General features: G+C 34.3%; 1 protein-coding gene across 2 annotated transcripts in view; it reads right to left on the bottom strand.

Moving 5' to 3' along the window:
* LOC101893073 (1-aminocyclopropane-1-carboxylate oxidase) overlaps positions 1–21,876 on the bottom strand; it is a 51,966-nt gene that overhangs the window by 4,594 nt on the left and 25,496 nt on the right. The gene's annotated exons all lie outside the window — the stretch shown is intronic.

Here is a 21,876-nt window from a genome sequence, read left to right as displayed (position 1 = left end):
ATAAAGACCATTTAGAAAGATCTATAAAAAAGATTCGAAAATCGATTGAAAACATTTGGTTATAAAGGACCTTTTCCAAGGATTTAAAGGGTCATTTGAAGGCACTAAAAGGACATTTTCAAAGTTTTTGAGACAAGCTCCTCTATAAAGGCCCTTTGGAAAGGCCTAAAGAAAAGATTCGATTGTATTCATTTGGAAATGTTTATTTCAAATGTACATCGAAGATATATTTGGACCTTTTAATAGGTCCTGAGGGGACATTTTCAAATGTCTTAGTCTTTTGTGGATTCTGTAGAAACCCTTTTGCAAGTTCTGTGGAAGGACGTTTTAAATGGTCTGTAGAAGACCTCTGGAAAGGTCTATAGAAGACCTTTTGGAAGGTCTATAGAAGAACTTTTGAAAGGTCTAAAGAAACCTTTTGCAATTTCTATAGAAGACCTTTTGAAAGGTCTATAGAAGACCTTTTCATAGGTCTATAGAAAACCTTTTCAAAGGTCTATAGAAGACCTTTTCAAAGGCCTATAGAAGACGTTTTGAAAGGTTTATAGGAGACCTTTTAAAAGGTCTACCGAAAACGTTTTGCAAGGTCTATAGAAGATCTTTTCAAAGGCCTATGGAAGACCTCTTCAAAGGTCTATAGAAGACCTTCTGCAAGGTCAATAAAATACCAATTTTGAAAGGTCTATAGAAAACCTTTAGAAAGGTCTACTAAATACCTTCTGGAAGGTCTATATATAGATATAGAAGACTTTATGAAGACCTATTGAGACAATTTAAAGAAAAACTTTTAAAAGGTCAGCCCCAGATTTGGCCCATTGTGCAGTGGGGTTACTCCCTCTGCGCCTATTCTCCCGAAAAAATTAGTCTACGGGTATTTTTGATACTTCTTTCCAAGATGGGCACAAAAATGTTATATTCTCAATAATTTGGCCTACAGCGTGCCAATCAGTTTACTTTTGGTCATGTAAAAATTGAATCAGACCATTGCAGATTTGTCCGATGGATTTGCTTTCCGAAATATGAAAAAGTTGTGCTCCAGATTATTGATCTACTGTAGATTCAAAACCAATTCCACCATTAAATGGCGATATGAAACTTGAATCAGATTATTCTGTGTTGCTCCCATAGATCTATATATAAACAAGTAAAAAAAAGCAGTATCTTCGACCGGGCCGAACATTGGAACGAATTTGGCAAAAAAATAAAATCCGTTAAGAATTCTGTTTAAATCTTAAAAATATCATCAAAATACCGAATATTGGGAGGTACCGCTGTATGAGGGAAGACGTGGATCTGCACAGACAATTTTCTGTCATAGACTGTAGTATCCATTACAAGCTTCAATTATAAAATTTGAAACAATTCCGATGAATAATGTCGCTAAAATAATCAAAATATCGAATATCGGGAGGTATCATTATATGAGGGCTATACGAAGACGTGGACCTGCACAGACAACTTTCTGTCTTAGGCTGTAGTATCCATTACGAACTTCAAATATCAAATTTGAAACATTTCCGGTGAATAATGTCGCTTAAATCACCAAAATACCGAAAATGGGGAGGTACCATCATATTGGGGCTATACCAAAACATGTAGGTCATGGCCCATTTTCAATACAAAAAGTCCTGCAGACATAATATATATATATATATATATATATATATATATATATATATATATATTGGAGTAAAATTTTATCAATCTATTTCATTTCCTTCGGAAGCTAGCGTGATTTCCACAGACGGGCGGACATCGAATATATATACTTTGTGGGGTAATATAAATACTTTGGCAATCAGAATATGCTAGTTTCAATAGATATATCTTCCCACATTGGAAGCTCGTTTTGAATTACGAAAAATAGAAGTAGAGATTTCCAATTCTCAAAAATTTATTCAGATTAATTTTTAAAATATTTAAATATTAATGACAATATTTTGAGATATTTTAGTTCGCTTATTAAAAGATGGCGTATTTTTTGGAAAGTTAATATTTCAATAGAATTTTTAAATAAAATGCGACAATAATTATTATTTTTAAATACCTTTATATTATTTTTACATTGACTTCCAAGAATGAACATCACACTCCCAAGAACGTGATTAAAGAAATTAAAAGGGGGATTAACAAAAGTTCTCTGGAACTTGTAATTTACCTTGGGCATTTAAATTGATAATCAGTGGTTTATAGATGTGACTCTACACAAAAAGAAAAATCCGGCAAAATAAAAGATAAAATCCCATACAACAAAAATGTAATTTACAATTACATTGTTGTCAATGCATTCTTTACATAGAGAGAGTGAAAAAAGAGAAAAAAATAACCTTTAATTAATTTATAATAATTCAATGATTGATTTATGTGCAATTATAACAATACAAGTAGATATATAGGAAGGGTGCTGGCAAGAAAACAAAAAACTACACAATGTAATTTAAAATAAACAGCCTTGCGGTAAAGTTCGAATACTTCACAACCTTTGCAACGCAAAACATAGTACAATTTTTACAACATTCATTCATTCATAGATTCATACGAAAAAACACTCATAAATGAATGCAATGCTGAACTGAACTGACAATTATATTATCATCAAATTGTAATTGCTACTTATACAAAAAAAAAAACTTATTAAACTTTAATATATTTTTTTTAATTTCATTTCATGAATAATAAATGCATTTCAACTTTGTGGAAAATGCATACATAACAACAACAACCAATTAGATATCGTGTAATTTACTAGTATTCAATGTAATTAGCTTAGTAATAATTTATAATGAACTTAACTTGAAAATTGGAATTCACCTCGCCTAGTAACTCACTCATGCACTTTTGTTTGGCTGGCTTTTTTTTTCTGCACTTCGCTTCGAAACTAATACAAAAAAATCAAATTTTCACAATTTCTGAATGCCAGCATTTAAAAGGCAATAACAGCAACAACAACAATAGCAAATAACAAATTATATGTTTTGTACAAATGAAATTATTGCTTATTCGCTTTAGTAGAATGGAATACAAACAAAAATAGATTTAAAACATTTGGTTTTATTGGAGCGAAACAAAATCAGTAGAGGATCAAAGTTGAACGGAGTTTGATGATCATTTTCATTAATTTGAGAGTTTTGGAATTGATGATTCAAACTGAAATTAATACTGCAGATTTGAATGAAAGAACGAATGTATGATTTAAATTAATCCGGACAGAAAAATAATTACAGACTCAGATGTATCTTTTGGCTGGATATAAATGTGAGTTTTAGCCATATGGTGCACAAAAATCTTGAAATCGGATAAAGATCTATATGGGAGTTATATCCAAATGTGAACGGATCTTGACAAAATTTTGAACATTTATTTCTGTGCTGCATCGATAACCGGTACCAAAGATTATTGTTGTGGAGGGCAAGTTACACATGTGAGGGACTGAAATCACCAAACGTATATATGGGAGTTATAGCTATATCTGAACCGATTTTCACCAAATTTTTAATTTAATTTGATGGAGATTTTGACTCGGAGTGGACACGTGTTAAATTAACAGTAAAAAAATAAACACAGAATTTTCACTTTTAGTGCATAAATTTTGAATGTAATTTTCATAAAAAATTCTGTGCCCAGATATATGTTTTGTTCTGACAGTACGTTTACATATAAATGGGTTAACCCACTGGATTGGGATTAAAATTGTCATATCCATTACTTAAACTTCAAATAAATCCTCTTAAAGTAGGTTAACCCCACAAAAAGTTCTAACGTAAACATGGCATGAGATTTATACTGAAATTTTGTGTAGAATATTTCTTCTTGTGACTGCTTCTACCTAAAATGAAATTTTATGCTACTTTCAGGCATGACCTCGAACTTGATCAAAAAAATAGGAAATATTTTCGGTTTCCTTTTTGTGTACATTGAAATAAATATTTTTTTTTGATATGCAGTGGACTTACAGTGAAATTTGATGAAAAATTTTGGTCCTTGACGTCATCATTCTAAAGTGGTTCTTTGTAGGATATTTTTGCATAAAGTCGCTAATGTACGGTGGTTTCAATCCTAAAATGTTTTTTAGATATACATTTCTGGCGTTTAGGTAAGATTCAGACTTCTGACGTCTTCCAGGACCTGTAGTAGAATTTTGTTACAAATAATTTTGTAAAATATTTTGACTTGTTACGATCCCGTTTAAAGACTTTTTAGCCATATTTTTAGAAAAACACCAAATAGACTCTAAAGTTAGGTCTTAACCCTAAAATATTTTTGGGATATATATGAATTCCTGACGTTTAGGTAAGCTTTAGACACCTGACACGGCCGAATTTTATGACAGATAATATTGTAGAATATTTTGACTGGCTACGATCCAAATTAAGGGTAGTTTCTAAGCATATTTTCAAAAAAGAACCAAAAAGATTCCTTTGTTGTCTCACTTCAGGTTTAAATTTTTCTACCAAAATAATCCTCTTGGTTATATCTGCAAAATTTATGGAATATTTTAACTCGCTACGATCCTGTTTATAGGCAGTTTTTGTTTTTGTTTTTTTGTTTTCTCGCTTGAGGGTTAAATTTTTCGACCAAAATAATTATTTTGGTTTTATCTGCAATATTTCCAAAGACACTATGTAGCCAAAAGCAATGAATTCCAAGGAATTTTAATCCGAATATTTCAAAAACAAATCAAAAAGTAGTAAGTTCGGCAGGGCCGAACTTTGAATACCCTCCACCATTTGGAACGAATTTGGAAATTTTCAGAAAATAAAATCATTACAACATTCTGTTAAAATTTGAAAAATACCAAATATAGGCATTATATTGAGGTGTATACGATGTAGGCCTACATAGGCATTGTTTGTCATAAGCTATTACCATATTCAAATTCGTAACTTGAAATAAACGGTGAATAATGTTGCTAAAATCATCAAAATATCATATATAGGGTGGTACCGTTATATCGGAGCTGTACGAAGGCCTGGACCTGCACAGACAATTTTCTGTCACAGGCTGTAGCATCCATTACGAACTTCAAATACAACACCTCAAACAATTTCGGTGGGTATTGTACCTAAAATCGTCAAAATACCGAATATAGGGATGTACTGTTATATGAGCCCTATACGAAGACCTGAACCAGCATAGTTAATTTTCTGTCTTAGGGTGTAGTATTCAATTCGAACTTCAAATACCAAATTTGAAACAATTCCGGTGAATAATGTCGCAACAATCATCAAAATACCGAATATAGGGGGGGGGGGGGTTCCGTTATATAGTGGCTATACGAAGATGTGGACCTGCACAGACAATTTCTGTCTTAGGGTGAAGTATCCAAATCGAACTTCAAATACCAAATTTGAAACAATTCCGGTGAATAATGTCGCTAAATTCATTAAAATACCGAATATCGGGAGGTACCGTTATATGGAGGCTATATGAAGACGTGGAGTTGCACAGACAATTTTCTGTCTTAGGGTGTAGTATCCATTTCGAACTTTAAATACCAAATTTGAAACAATTCCGGTGAATAATGTCGTTAAAATCATTAAAATGCCGAAAATCGGGAGGTACCGTTATATGGGGGCTATATGAAAACGTGGACCTACATGGCCCATTTACGAACTTAACCTGCCTACTGGAATACTAAACATGTGTGCAAAATTTTAGCCATCTATCTCAATTCATTCGAAAGATAGCGTGATTACAACAGACAGACAGACAGACGGACAGACAGACAGACAGACGGACATGGCTAAAACGTCTTAGAATTTTACGCTAATCAAGAATATATATACTTTGTTGGGTCTGACATGAGTATTTCGAGGAGTTACAAACGGAATGACAAAGTTAATATACCCTCCATAGAATGGTGGAGGGTATAAAAACGGGTGGAGGGGGGAACTTGTCCCTTCTATTTAGGTTACTTTGCAATTTAAACTTTTAAAACGTCGATACTTTTTGCTCTACTTTCATAATCTGCTGGAATTTCCCCGTATTATTTTTGTGTTGCACAGTGTTATTAGGCGCAATGACGTTTAGTTGTTTTACTCGAATTCTTTATTCCAGCAAATAAATTTCCTTAATCCCCAAACTGTCATTTTCTGAAAACCAGACATTTTCTGGAATATGAAATGCGTCATACCTATATATTCCATTAAATAAGAACATTTACCTTAAACAACACACCTTTTAAATAAATGAAGATACCTACAACACGACTCATCATCTTTATTATCTCAAATTATCGCCAAGATTATCTTGGCCTCTTTCCTTTGAAGGGAGCAATTTTATCTAATCTTTATTGCTCATTTCAGCGAAAAGAGCAAAAATGACTCAAATCGTTCTCAAGAGCCAAGAGCATCATAATTATCATCGTCGTCGTTGCTGTCATTCGGGAGTATTGTCTGTTACGACGAAGAACACTGTGACAACTCGTGACTATGAAGATTTTTTTTCTGGAATTCTCAACAAGTGTTGCAGCAGTGAGTGCCGACGCTTTGACATTTGACTAGGGAACGTGAGGTGGGGGATGGGAGGTTGTTAATATCTGCCAATAGATATCAACTGTTACTAGGCATCGGCGTTATTAACTATCAACTAGTTGCTGGCTAGTTGCTGTATCAGATAAAAGACAGGTAGTAGCCAGTATACATTTAAAGTTTCCTTCATGCAGTTGTTTGCATGTGTGTAGGTGTTGGTTATAACAACAGCTTAGTGTTGCCACAAGAACACTTGGCATTTGTTGTATGTTTGCTTCACCTGTTGCTAGTTGGTGTTCTACTTCTTTGAATGGTGTTTGTTTTTCTAATTGCATTTTGCAGTGGCATTGATTGCTTAACCACGTTTTTGTTTCAAGGTTAGTTCAGTACAGAGGGGACAGCAAGGGAATTGGAAAAGTCAAACTTTATAATATGTGCAGGGCGAGATAAAAAACTGCAACAAAATAGAACGCCATAATTTTTAGATTTTTTTTAAATTTTACTAAATGAAAGCAAAAAAATGTCGGAAATAGCATCAAATTTTAAAATAAGTTTAGATTTGTTCGAATTGATCACCTTTGGCACGAATTATGGCCTTCAAACGGTCAATGAAACCGTCACACGCTGCCCGAATCTTGCTCTGCGGTATTTTGGCCCATTCCGCTTGCTTGAGGTGATCGACACTTTGGTATTTTTAGTGCCAACCTTGGTTTCCAAAATACTCAAGACACAATAGTCCAACGGATTGGTATCCGGAGATTTTGGTTGCAATTTTGCGCTGCAAATGAAGCGAAGAACCTCATTTTGTAACCATTCTTGGGTGGCGCGTGCTGTTGAGTCCTGTTGGAATGTCCAAGGTTTGTATTTTCTCGATAATATTCGGCATTTATTCTGATGCCGCGGTCGATTAATACGAGCGGAGAGCGACCATCGGCTGTTATGGAGGGCCACGCCATCACCATGGCGAGCGCTTGAGTTCTGGTGCCCAACCGAAGGTCCACATTTCCAGCTGACCTCTTTGGCAAGTAAACACGTTCATTTTGTTTGTTTACAAACTGCTGGACATCGAATGTTTTCTCATCGGAGAAAACCAAATTCGGCAGTTCACAACTTACGGTCAAGCGAAGCAACTCTTTAGCTCTTTTGAGTCTATTTTCTTTCTGTTGCGGTGTAAGTTCTTGCACTTTTTGGAATTTCAATGACTTTACCCCGAGCTCATTTTACTTTTTTACTTTTTGGACCATTTCGGCTGATTTCTTCCGTCCACTTCCTTGACGTCGGGCTACGCTACCAGTATCAAGGCAACGAGCGATGGTACGAGACACAAAATATTTATTCACATTTAAATGCTGGAGAGCTCTTACGGTAGCCACTTGTGGTGTTCCAGCTAAATATAAAGAAATCACACTATCACGCTTGAATTCCATCACGAATAACTTTTTTTCTGGAAAATTCTCATCATAATGCTTTTGTACGCTTGTAAATAATATAATGAGCTGTCACTGGATTAATTTTAACAGCTGTCGGACGAGTGGTTTGGAAATGACAGCAGACTGAAATTGGTTGCAGTTTTTTCATCTCACCCTGTACATTGGAAAAATAGTTAAATACATAGTTAAATACAAATACATATTTTTTCAAATAGAAAAAATTTATTTAAAGTTATCTCCTTTGTTTAAATTTTTTATCTCAAATTAAACATCTTTGACAAAAATTTCAAAAATCTTAATGAGTTTGTTGACATGTGCAATTAAGTTATACTCAACAAAAATCGACATTTTAACAGGTGGTCGTCTGATGATACAAAAGTCAAATTATTATCATCATATTTTGAGTTATAAGGAAAATGAGGAAATTAAAACAAAAGGCACAACAAAAATACAAAATTGTATAAATATTAATTTTAATTTGTCGGTGATTAATTGTCTTTAATTATTATTTGAGTAATGTATTATTAATTGGAATATTATGAATAATTTCCATACAATAAATACTCTTGGGGGTCTTTCTTATCAAACATTTAAACGGAATTTTAAATCGGTTTTATGACTAATAAGAGACTGTCTATCACATAATTAGTATGTCGAATTATCACATACATATGTTACATTTTTCGTTCGCGATTTTTTTTTTTTTTTGGAAAGTTTAAAAATAAATTCGGATTCAGATTAGCAGGTCAATAATAAAGTTAAAATGCTATGTTTGGTGAAGCATGGCTTTTTATACCTCGCAACAGGAGAATAATTTAAAACTTTGTGTATTTATTTCGTCAGGGGGTGCCAAAATACCTTGAAAGCTTCAATACCAGCGCCTAGTGACTCAGTACTTGATTTTCCTGAACAGCATCTCCAACTTCGCCAAAAATGGTAAGATCGCCAAAAAAAAAAAAATTCAAATATTTGTGGACGAGACATATTCCATTTTTTTACTGATCAAAATTCTTTTATTTATAAATCCATTGAAAAATATTTTTAGTACTCAATATTCGTTGAAAAATTCTCAAGATTCATAGAAAACACACAATTTTAGTCAATAAATCTATGCAACCAAATTCAACTTTTTCAATAATCTAGCACCTTATAAAAATAGACATAAAAAGGAAAGACACGTGTATCGGCGTTTTGAAAGTTTACATCGAAAAGTAACCAAAATTGTGGGTTGTAATTTCCCTCTCTTCAAGACTTTTGGAAATTTTCGGATTACGATTCCTCTGAATCCGTGTATTTTAGGTACATAGTGTCCTCGGCAATAAACTAACTAGAAATATTTTGGTCGAAAAATTTAACCCCCAAGAGAGTAAAAACATTAGTTTTTGGTCTGTTTTTTAAAATATAGCTAAAAACTAACTTTAAACGGGATCGCGGGAGGTCAAATTATTCTACAAAATTATTTGTCATATAATTCTACTATAGGTACTAGAAGAGCCATTTAATAGTTAAAGTCCTGCTTTGTATGAGTTTGTGCAAAATTCTCCTACAAAGCATCGTTTCAAAAGAATGTGGTCATTGAAAAAAATGTTCTTCATCGAATTTTACCATAGGTACCCAAAGAAAATAAATCTCCATTTTCATTGTATATCAAAAAATATTTGCATCAATGTTCCCAAAAAAAATCGAAAATATCCCCAAATTTTTTTTTGATCAATTTTTTTCTCGCACTTTTTTCGACTTGAAAGGCTGAAAGTAACGTACAATTTCGTAAAAGGCGGAAGATGTTAACACAAGAAATATCCTACACAAATTTTAATATTATTTAAATAAAATTTGAATTATCCTTACAAGATGACTTTTCTAAAAGGTTTACCGGATGGATGGATGTAATCCAAAGATCTCTATCAAATTTCAAAGCTCTATCCAAAATATTGCGAAATATATCTCAAACTACAGGGGGCTCTTTAAATATGGTCAAACCTATATATGGGGTGAGATGAAATAACTGCAACCAATTTCAGACTGCTGTCATTTCTAAGCCACTCGTCCGACAGCTGTTAAAATTATTCCAGTGACAGGTCATTATATTGCTTACAAGCGTACAAAAGAATGTTGGTGAGAAAACCACAAGTGGCTATCGTTAGAGCACTCCAGCATTTAAATGTGAATAAATCTAATGTGTTTCGTTGACGTGATACTGGTAGCGTAGCCCGACGTCAAGGAAGTGGAAGAAAGAAAACAGCAACATCAGCAGAAATGTTTCGAAATGTAAAAAGCGACTTGATCGAAACCCGCGCCGCAGTGGCCGAAAAATGGCTCGTGAGCTGAACATATCGCAATATTCAATTCGCAAATATTGAAAAATGAGTTCGACGTAAAGCCATTGAAATTCCAAAAAGTGCAAGAACTTATACCGCAACTGAAAGAAAAAAGACTCAAAAGAGCTAAAGAGTTGCTTCGCTTGGTTGAAAGTGTTGAACTGCCGAATTCGGGTTTCTCCGATGAGAAAACATTCGTTGTCCAGCATTGTCTCCGCTCGTATTAATCGACCGTGGCATCAGAATGAATGCCGAATATTTTCCCGAAAATATTCTGGAGGGTGTATTAAAGCCTTGGACACGCAAACATTTTGGCCGCAGACCTTGGACATTCCAACAGGACTCAACACAATCGAACTCAGCACGCGCCCCCCAAGAATGGTTACAAAATGAGGTTCCTCGCTTCATTTCAAGCCCAAAATGGTCACGATAATCTTCGGATACCAATCCGTTGGACTATTGTACCTGGAGTATTTTGGAAAGCAAGTTTGGCACTAAAAATACCAAAGTGTCGATCACCTCAAATAAGCGCTTCGCTGGGAATGGGCCAAAAAACCGCAACATTCGAGCAGTGTGTGACGGTTTAATTGGCCGTTTGAAGGCCAAAATTCGTGCCAAAGGTGACCAATTCGAACAAATCTAAACTTATTCCAAAAATTGTTGGAGCTCCTTAAAGTATGCTATGAAACTCTAAAATATAAAAGAGTCATTTTACATATGACTCTAACACCATGTATAATCGGTCATTTACAGATCGTGAAAAACACTTCTTTAAAAAATTACTATTATAGCCCTAATAGACCTGAGAAATTTGTAAAAACACATTAGCTATAGTCCTTGAAAAACATTATAAGACAACATAAAGAATCCGCAGTCCTCGAAATCACTTAAAATCCATTTTGTTTTCAAAATATTTTCCAACAAAAAAAACAGACTTCCTTCTCCTTTGGAAAGGAAATGATTCACGCTGGTTTATCGAACAAAGATCACTTTCACAATACAATTTCTTCTTCTTCGTCTTCTGCGTCATATCTTTAGTAAATACCTCCCATGTTATTTTAACCCACTTCGTTAAAACAAAAAAACCTAAAGATATTAACATTTCCAGTGCATCTTTCTAAAGCTGCAAATGCTTTGTCATGTCGTTGGTGGCGAATAAAATTTCACATGAAATTTTTAAGCGGTTTTTTGTGTTATTGTTTTTGGTGTGCTTTTTTCAATTTTGATTGCTAAGTGAAATACGAGCGAACACGATACCGGCACATGTTCACTTCATTTGCGATACTTGGGTGTATTGATGTCTGCTAGAGTACGGAGCAGGCTGATGGATACTCTTTCGTGTCGTTGATATGCTTGTGGGGTATATTCAACTCGGGGGGAGGGCGAAATCTAAAATAGACTTGTAAAATTATCAATGAAATAATGAATGGCATTAGTCATCAAACGATCAACTGATAGATAGACGGATGGACAGACGTCCAAGAGACAAACGACTGGGCGGGCGGAAAGTTAAGAGAAAACTACTCTAACGCCAAATCAAATAGTGATAATCACCACACATGCACACACACACCTATTTTTAGACACGAACGTTGTCAATATCTCGCACACTACAATAACAATGTAAGGCGTCAGAAAATATAAAAAAATAAAAAAAAACAAAGTAGTAACAGCATTTTTTTTAATTGTTTAAAAAAATCACCACTGAAACGTCACTCACTGATGCATGATTATCGCGGGTGATTTGTGGGGGGCACACATGAAGAATGTACACATGCATGTTGTAGTAAACCACAAATGAGTATTGAGCATTCCTCACGATATGTAAACAACAATTTGAAGTATTTGTTTTTTCGCGGCCAAGTTATGCGTGTTCGGGGTTTTTTGTTGTTTTTATTATTTAATTAAAAATCATTATTTGTTTTTAAACAAATAAACTATTTTTTCATTATATTAGGAAGAAACATCATTGTAAATAACTTTGTGACGTATGTTGAAAAAATGTAAAAAACAATGGCAATAATAATCAAATGCACTATACAACAGCAATTTTATTGGAAGTGTTAGCTTTGAGTAATTTGAAACTAAAACCGCTTTTGAAGTAAAATGATTTTTTCCTTACCGCAGAGGTAAGTGAAAAATAAAAATATTATAGGCTAATTAGAAATCGCTCTGAAAGGGTCGCATGAATTATATATAAAATGTGGGTTTTGTTATTCCGACAATACGACATATTGCAAGACAGTCTAATACCGCCTGTGTTAATTTTCGAAACATATCAACCGCGATTTTCTTCATTTAGGATCAGAAAACTTTCTTATAAAAATTATTGTGTTAAGTCTAGATCGGGTGAAAAATGTAATATCGGTTAGGTACCGATGTATGAACCTATTGTTATATTTTATTTGATAAGATAATTAAAGACTATTGAAATAATAGGGCGAAGTGTTTTTTTTTCGCCATTAAAATGAAAGAAAATATTCAAACGTGTCGAGAAAGGGACATTTTTCCATTTTCAGAGTTACACATTTCCTTGGTGTGGAGTTGTTTATGAGAAAACAAAGAGTGCAAAAAACTTCACTTCAGTCTCTGTTGACTCAACAAGTTTTTGAAAAAAATTTATTTATTACTTTTTAATTGCAAATTGAATAGTGATTAATTATTTCTGAAAAAAACAATAATTTCCATTATATATATATATATATATATATATATATATATATATATATATATATATATATATATATATATATATATATAGAAAAAGAAAAAAAAAATGACGACACCCGCCACACATGTGCTTTCGTCGCTATCTCGTTGACGACTAAATAAAATGAATAGAAAAATCTTTTCTTCCAGTGTTATTTCGTCGCTCTCACCAATACTACTACATTGGGCATCTATGCTGTTGAGTGATTTACACACGTTGGTCAAGGGGAGTGCGAGAGTCACTAGTAAATAAATTAAATATTAATTTTTTTTCTTGCATACATTTAGGAGTATGGTACTGATTAACATATGTGTATAATTAGTAGTAGCAAAGGGTGATTTATTAAGCATTAAATTTTTTGTCAACACTGGTTTAAACAGCCAATCAGTTTAGTCAATCACTTATTCATGAATCGTCTTACAAACGAACAATTTTATTACCAAAATGCATTTTTTGTTAAGAAAGTTCATCGCGCGTTTCATCTATTTTATGGTCAGTTCAATCGACCCATTTTTCGGGCTATTGTGGCTAAATTTTGCACTAAATTTACTTTGTTGGACACCAACAAGCTTACGTAGAGTGCCAACTGATGAAAATATCGCAGCAGTATCGGCCAACGTTAGTGATGCTCATCAATTGGGCCTTCGTTACTAAACAACGTGGAAAATTTTTCGGAAGAATTTAGGTGTAAAGTCTTACAAAATCATCTGCTGCAAGAAATTTTTGGACTCGGTCAAATCGATATTTTATCTAAACATTGTGTTCAGCGACAAAGCTCATTTTTGGATCAATTTGTAGGTAAACCAGAAAAAGAGCAGCTTTTCATACCCTCTAACCTTTGGAAGAAACTTAACAAATTTCTAAGAAAAATACCACTCAAATAAAAAACTTTATAAGTAATTTTCTGTCATAGGCTGAAGTACCGATTCCGAACTTCAACTACGAAATTTGAAACAATTCTGGTGAATAATGTCTCCAATATCATCAAAATACCGAATAAAGGGTAAAAAGTTCGTAATGGGTACTACTATGACGGAAAATTGTCTATGCAGGTCCACGTCTTAGTACAGCCCCCATACAGATACCATTGTATGGGGGCTGTACTAAGACATGGACCCATTAGTACCCATTACGAACTTAAAACTCAATCTAGCCTTTATCCCTACAATAAACTTCTGTCTATTAGGGAAGATTTAGAATTTTAAAGTATTCTGGGACCTATAGTCAAATTCTATGACAGGTAATTTTGTAGAATATTTTGACTTACTTGATCCCGTTTAAAAAAGTTGTTAAACATATTTCGATTTTTTTTTTCGAATCAAAATATTTTTGTCTTTGATGTTACCATTTTAAAATATGCATTATGCCTAAAATGCGTTTTTAATATTTAAACTTAAAATGTATTCTGGGTCTATAGCAATATTTATGCCAAATAATATTTTGACATGCTACGATTCCGTTTAAAGACAATTTTTAACCATATTTTCCAAAAAATATCAAAAAGACCACTTTTTTGTCTCCCACGAGGGTTACATTGGACCAAAATTATACAATTCTCGTATTATATTCGCAATATTGCCAATACACTATTTTCTTAATATGCGCGGATTCCAAGGAATCTTAATTTAAAAAAAAAAATGTGGAAAATCCGACGTAGATCTGCTTTTATAATCTAGTGGATTTTAATAATCTACTGGATTTTTAATTATTGAAAAACAAATAAAAAATATTCAGTTCGGTCGGGCCGAACTTTTAATAACCTCCACCATAGGGTATTTTCAGACAAATCCGCGAAAAAATCTGGCAAAAATCATCAAAATACTGAATATCGGGAGGTACCGTTATGTGGGGGCTATACCAAAACGTGGACCTATACATACAATGTTTCGCCACACGAGTTGGAACCCATTATGGCCTACAAATACCAATCTTGAAACAAACCCGTGAAAAAATAGGTAAAAATCTTCAAATACCGAATATCGGGAGGTACCGGTATACTTAGGCACAATACAAATTATTCTGCTAATTGTTGACGCTATACGTCAAATAATGTGGGCTGTATCGTGATTTCAACAGACAGACGAACATCGTTAAATCGACTTCGAATTTTATGCTGATTATGAATATACATACTTTATGGAGTCTACGACGAATATTTAGGGATGTTACAAACGGAATTACAAAGTTCCAAGGTGGAGGTTATGAAAAATTAGAGTTTAGAGTTTTTATTGCCTTGTAGCAAAATAGCTTCAGGATAGAAGTATTTGAATCTAATTTGGAAAGAGGTGTTATCCCTACTTTCCTCTTATTTATTCATGGATATTTTGTGACTCACATTGATTGAGTCACATATTCTTAATCACAATTCCACATACATAAATCTAACTTCCAGTACTCAAACCGGATTCCCCACAAAAAGCCAATCGTTGACCAGTGTAATTAAAACAAAACTACTGCTACTACAAAAAAAGCTACGCACGAGCTTAGAACAAGAACAAGATAAGAATTCGAAACCATTGAAATATCCCCAAGTGACAACAATAATAATAACAAAACATAAACAATATTTGCGGAATCATGAAAATAATATTCTCAGCTCAGCAACAGGGTGCAAAATCAAAACACTAAAGCTTAAAAACAAATGCTGGATAGGAAACAACAAAAACCAACAGCACATTTTGAAAACAAAACTCAATTGACAACAATATTTGTGTGAAAATAATAGCAATAAAAAACACAAATTGGTACAACGAGAAATTAAAAAAAAAAAAAAAAAAACAAACGTTTTTCTCTCTAAACCTGTGCCGTATAACCTTTGCCTCGGATCTCGCTTAGCTTGGCTAAGTAAAAAAACTTAATTACAAAACGAAACTGTGTGCTGCAATAAATTTCAATAAAACCATTTAGTTTTTATTACCGTTATGAAGTCAATTACACCCTGTGCGCAGGAATTTCAGGCAGGGTAATGGAAAGTGGGGAAAACAACAACCACAACAAATAGCAACGACTTAACAAATGCGAATTAATAAACAACTAATAATAATAAACCTAACAAAAACAACAACCGCAAAAATCAATCTATAAATTTTGTGTTATTAAACGCTGGCCACGCACGCACCACACCGACCAACCGATCTAGTTGCTGATGTCGATGAAAAGATAGTGGCATAATATATGACAACCCAAGCTAACCAAAACTGATATCCATTCAGCAAAATATGGACGACAAATAAGCGCAAAAACATGCTAATTTATGAACGAACGACCGACCCCAAACTCGTTCGCATGTACTGTACACTCACAACCAACAATTTTTAGCAAATACTCTCCTCCTCCTCCTCTTCGGGCCACTGATAGTGTTAAGCGATTATCATGTTTACTTAATTGTGCAAGCATTTCGTAATAAGTTTATAAAATATTAAAACAATGTTGAGTTTGCTTGTAAATAACTAATATAAATATTTAGGATTTAAATAAGAACAATTTGAGCTGAGGTTAAGTGGATCCGGAACACAAGCAAGGGATACTTGTCTAATTTGCTATGGTATAGAATACTACAAAATTTTATATCCGTCTGTTGTAATCACGCTAGAGTCAAAACGAATAAAGATTGGAAGCTAAAATTTTGCACTGATCAGTCTTTTGTCCGCAGGCAGGTCAAGTTCGAAGATGATATATCGGTTCACGATGTCATATAGCCCCTACATAACGGTACCCCTGATATTCGGTATTTTGATGATTGCAGCCAAATTTTTCAATGAAATTATCTGAAAATCCACACAATAAGTTCTTTACCCCCTGGAAGAGTAATGCCTATATAGGTCCACGAAATCGTATAGCTCCCATACAACGGTAACCTACAACCCCCCCCCCTCCCCCGATATTCGGTATTTCGATGATTTTAGCTCCATTTTTCAATGAAATTGCCTGAAAATTCAATCAACCATACCCTCCACCATACTATGGAGGGTGTATACATTTTGACATTCCGTTTGTAACTCATCGAAATAATGATCTTAGACCCACAAAGTATATATATTCTTGATCAGCGTAAAATTCTAAGACGATTTAGCCATGTCCGTCTGTCTGTTGTAATCACGGTATCTTTCTAACGAATTGAGATAGAAGGTTAAAATTTTGTACACATGTTTATTTTTCCAGTAGGCAGGTTAAGTTCGTAAATGGGTCATGTAGGTCCACGTTTTCATATAGCCCCCATATAAAGGTACCTCCCGATATTCGATATTTTGATGATTTTAGCGACATTATTCACCGGAATTGTCTGTGCAGGTCCACGTCTTCGTATTACCCCCATATAAGTACCTTACTATATTCGGTATTTTTATGATTTTAGGTACAATACTCATCGAAATAGTTTGAGATGTCGTATTTGAAGTTCGTCATGGAAGCTACAGCCTGTGACAGAAGATTGTCTATGCAGGTCCAGGTCTTCGTATAGCTTCCATATAACGGTACCTCCCTATGTACGGTATTTTGATGAGTTTGGCTACATTATTCACCATATATTTCAAGTTTTGAATTTGAATATGGTAATGGCTTGTGACAAACAATGCCTATGTAGGTGCACGTCGTACAGGCCCTAATATAACGGCTATATTCGGTATTTTTAAAATGTTAACAGAATTTTTGGAAAATGTTATCTTTTTCGAAAAATTTCAAATTCGTTCTAAATGGTGGAGGGTATTCAAAGTTCGTCCCGGCCGAACTTACTGCTTTTTTACTTGTTAAGCACTTAAATCGTAAAGCCCCCATACAACGGTTCCCCCGATATTCGTTATTTTTACGAGCTTACGGACGTTATTCACCGGAGTTGTTCCAAATTTCGTATTTAGAGTTCCTAATGGGTACTTCAACCTGTGACAGACAATTGTATATGTAGGTTCAGGTCTTCGTATAGCTGCCATATATCGGTACCTTCCAATATGCGGTAGTTTAATGATTTTAGCTACATTTTTAACGATTTTTTTTTTCAACTTTCGTATTTGAATATTGTAATGGCCTATGAAGGTCCACGTATTCGTATAGACTCCAATACAACGGCTATATTCCTTATTTTTAATATTTTTACAGAATTTTTAACGGATTTGATTTTGAAATTTTCCAAATTCGTTCCAAATGGTGGAGGGTATTGAAAGTTCGGCCCGTTTGTTATCAACTAGTATTTGTTTTGTGAATAGCAACACTTAGCTCATGTCTGATTTGAAAGAAAATTAGTATTATCAGAACGAATCACTGTTAAGTGCGGATTTTGGTCCAGGGCCATAAATGGCCGTGGTCGTTACGTTATCGGGTCATGTTAAACGAATTTTTGTTCACAAAAATTGAACAGGAGAACATTGGCAACATTAGATTTCAATAGGACAGCGCTACAAAGCCGAAACTACTATGGATGTTTTACGCCCTTTTTTTTTTAATTACATTATCAACCGCTGAGCTGAGGTTGCTAGTGAACAATTGGACTGATCGTGTAGGTTACTGATCGTGCAGCCAAGGCAGCTATTTATGAAAAAAAAAAATGTATTTCAAATAAAAAAATAATTCTGAAAAATATTCAGTATTTAAAAAAAATAATTTTAGGCAGACCCTGAATAGGAAATGGATAAATTTTATTATACTCTACACCACAAGGTGGTCGGGGTATTGTGTCTTTGTGAATTTGTTTGTAACAGCCAAAGGAAACGAGATAGACCCATAGTTCCTTTTGAAGATCTGCATAGAATCACATTCTGAGTCGATTTATGCATGTCCATTCGTCTGTCAATGTATTTTTGTAAATAAAATACGCATTTATTGCCCGATCCAGATGAAATTTTGCACAAGTCATTTGTTTGACCTAAGGAAGAACCCCATTAAAATTGGAGATAACCAGTCAAAACTTATATATAGCTCCAATATATATTTGTCCGATTTGCCTCTTTTTGTGTACTACCAAATTAATATTTTTGTACTCCGCAGCCGTAAAATGCACACTGTCACAACGATATTTGGGGAAATATATCAAATACAGCTCAGAAATACCTTTCCCAAATTTTATCGAGATGAAATTTGGGCCTTACGACCACATTAAGCCTAGAAACAAGTATGTCAATTTTGGTTTCAGATAGAACTATAGCCCCCATATACATTGTTCATCCGATCTATTATATTTTTTTAATTGTTATATGAGGCTCTACTAAATATGCGAAGGGGTGTAGGGTTTTATAAAGTCGGCCCGTCCGACTTTCAGCCTTTCTTTACTGGTTTAATATTAAAGAGTTCGCCTCGGTTCCATTCCAACACGTATTAGACATAAAAATTCGCTAAATTATGATGTTGACATTGTTTAACGTCAGGTAGCAAAAACAACGAATTTAAATCTCAACCATAAACCTATAAATCACAAAGTAAAACATGGTGTTTCTTTGTTAATTTCCTCAGAGGATGTTACTGTCTCTCTTAAAACCTATTAAATATTTTAGCTCAGCATCCAACACTTCAATCTCATGCAAATATTTTCCTAATACCTTTTTCAACTCCAAATAACTGTAAAGAAACAATATGTCTGCTATGGAAATCTACTCACATAGCACACTGACCTTCTCGACAGTGATGATTTGCTCCAGTTTATGACTAAGAGAAGCAAAACATGGAGCTTTGTAGGAAAATTTGTAGACTCGTTTCGGTGATAAGCGACAGATATGTAATGCTTGTACAATTTAGTTGTCTCAATATTTGCATTACTGTCTGGCTGGCGAGTTTGTGTGTGTGCGCTTGGGGTGCACACATGCTCCGATTGTATGTCTTCTGCCCCTAAACAATTTGCTCCTTGGCCCCCATAATTCATAGACAACCATAGATTCGAATGGCATAACTAAATAAGTTGTTGTTGACAATCGTTGACCATACAAACAAGCTGCCGCTGCACACACACACACTCATTGTTACATAGATGTTTCGCAGCAAAAGCGTAATCATTTCTGGTCCCCATGACACCGCTCTCTTAGCCATCTGTCATGATCCAAATGTTACCACTCGATTGCTGTTGCTGTTGTTGTTATTCTCGTTGATGTTTTCCTCTCGTTAGTCTCATTTTTATCGGAAATTAGCAATTCACGAATAATTTTCAATTACACAAAACCAAAAATTAAATTTGTCAACCATCACTCAATACCGTATCGCAACGATGTTGTTTGGCGGTAATGATGTTGTTGTTTTGGATGCTGTTATTGTTGGTACTGGATTGTTGTTTGGACTGATTATTTGTTTGTTTGTTTCATTTCATTTGATTTTGTTTTGCGTTTTTTCTTGTTTGACGATACGTTTCGTTTCGATTCTGTTTAGCTAATGATTGCTAATTATTTTCCGTTCAATCAAATGAATAATTGATTGTATCAATTGACTAATGATGGATAAAATTTGAAAATGCGTATTAGGGTGGATGGAGAGAGAGAGAGAGCTGGATAAGAAAAAATATCTAAATTATTTTGAAAATAAATTAAGCGTTTTGAGGAAATAATATCCAAGTTTATCGAAAAATTGATACAGAAGATATCCTTACAAATTTCCAAGCTCTTTCCTAAATATGGTAACATATATCTCAAACTATACAGGGTGAGATAAAAAAAACTGCAACCAACTTCATTTCTAAGTCAACCATCATTTCTAAGTTAATCGTCCGACAGCTGTTATAATATGTTATATTATAACAATTATTATAATGGACAATTATTATAATGGATTATCTGTTATAATCCAGTGACAGCTCATTATATTGTTTACAAGCGTACAAAAGCATTTTGTTGAGAATTTTCCAGAAAATAAGGTATTCGTGATGAAATTCAAGCGCGATAGTGAGATTTCTTTATATTTGGCTGGAAAACCATAAGTGGTTGCCATCAGAGCACCCCAGTATTTAAATGTGAATAAATATTTTATGTCTCGTACCATCGCTCGTTACCGTGATACTGGTAACGTAACCTGGCGTCAAGGAGGTGGACGGGAGTAAACAGCAACATCAGCAGAAATGGTTCGAAAAGTAAAGAAACGACTTGATCGAAACCCGCGTCGCAGTGGCCAAAAAATGGCTCATGAGCTGAACATATCGCAATATTCCATTCGGCAACTAGTGAAAAATGAGCTTGGGGTAAAGCCATTGAAATTCCAAGAAGTGCAAGAACTTACACCGCTACAGAAAGAAAATAGACTCTTTTGAGTCTAAAATGTTGCTTCGCTTGGCCGAAAGTGGTGAGCTGCCGAATTTGGGTTTCTCCGATGAGCAGTTTGCAACATTCACGCAGCGTGTGGCCGTTTGAAGGCCATAATTCGTGCCAAAAGTGACCAATTCTAATAAATCTAAACTTATTCTAAAATTTGATGCTATTTCCGACACATTTGCTTTCATTCAATAAAATTTGAAAAGAAATGTAAAAATTATGGCGTTTGACTTTGTTGCAGTTTTTTTTATCTCACCCTGTATATTCTTGATCAGCATAAAATACTTGTCGATTTATGTCCTCCCGTCTATCAGTCCGTCCACCTGTGGAAATCTCTCTAACTTCTGAACAAAATGAAGTAGATTGATAAAATTTTAAAATTCTTGTCGATTTAAGTCCTCCCGTCTATCATTCCATCCGCCTGCGGAAATCACTCTTACTTCCGAACAAAATGAAGTAGGTTGATAATATTTTAAGCAGATGTGTGCTTGGTTTGCAAGACTTATGGTATTGAAAATGTAGACAGACTGTCTATGCAGGTTCTGGTCGTCGTATAGCCCCCACATTTCGGTACCTCCCTAAATTCCGTATTTTGATAATTTAAGCTACATTTTTCACCGGAATCGTTTTAAATTTCGTGCTTGCACTTGCACGTAATGTTTACTCCAATCTGTGACAGAAAACTGCCTATGCAGGTCCCCATTTACGGGTCTTCCTATATTAAGTATTTTGATG

This window comes from Musca domestica, unplaced genomic scaffold (assembly GCF_030504385.1).
Source record: "Musca domestica strain aabys unplaced genomic scaffold, Musca_domestica.polishedcontigs.V.1.1 1, whole genome shotgun sequence".
In the NCBI taxonomy this organism is placed as follows: Eukaryota; Metazoa; Arthropoda; class Insecta; order Diptera; family Muscidae; genus Musca; species Musca domestica.
Note: the sequence above shows the minus strand (reverse complement) of the source record. Positions and strands in the feature narration are given on the sequence as shown.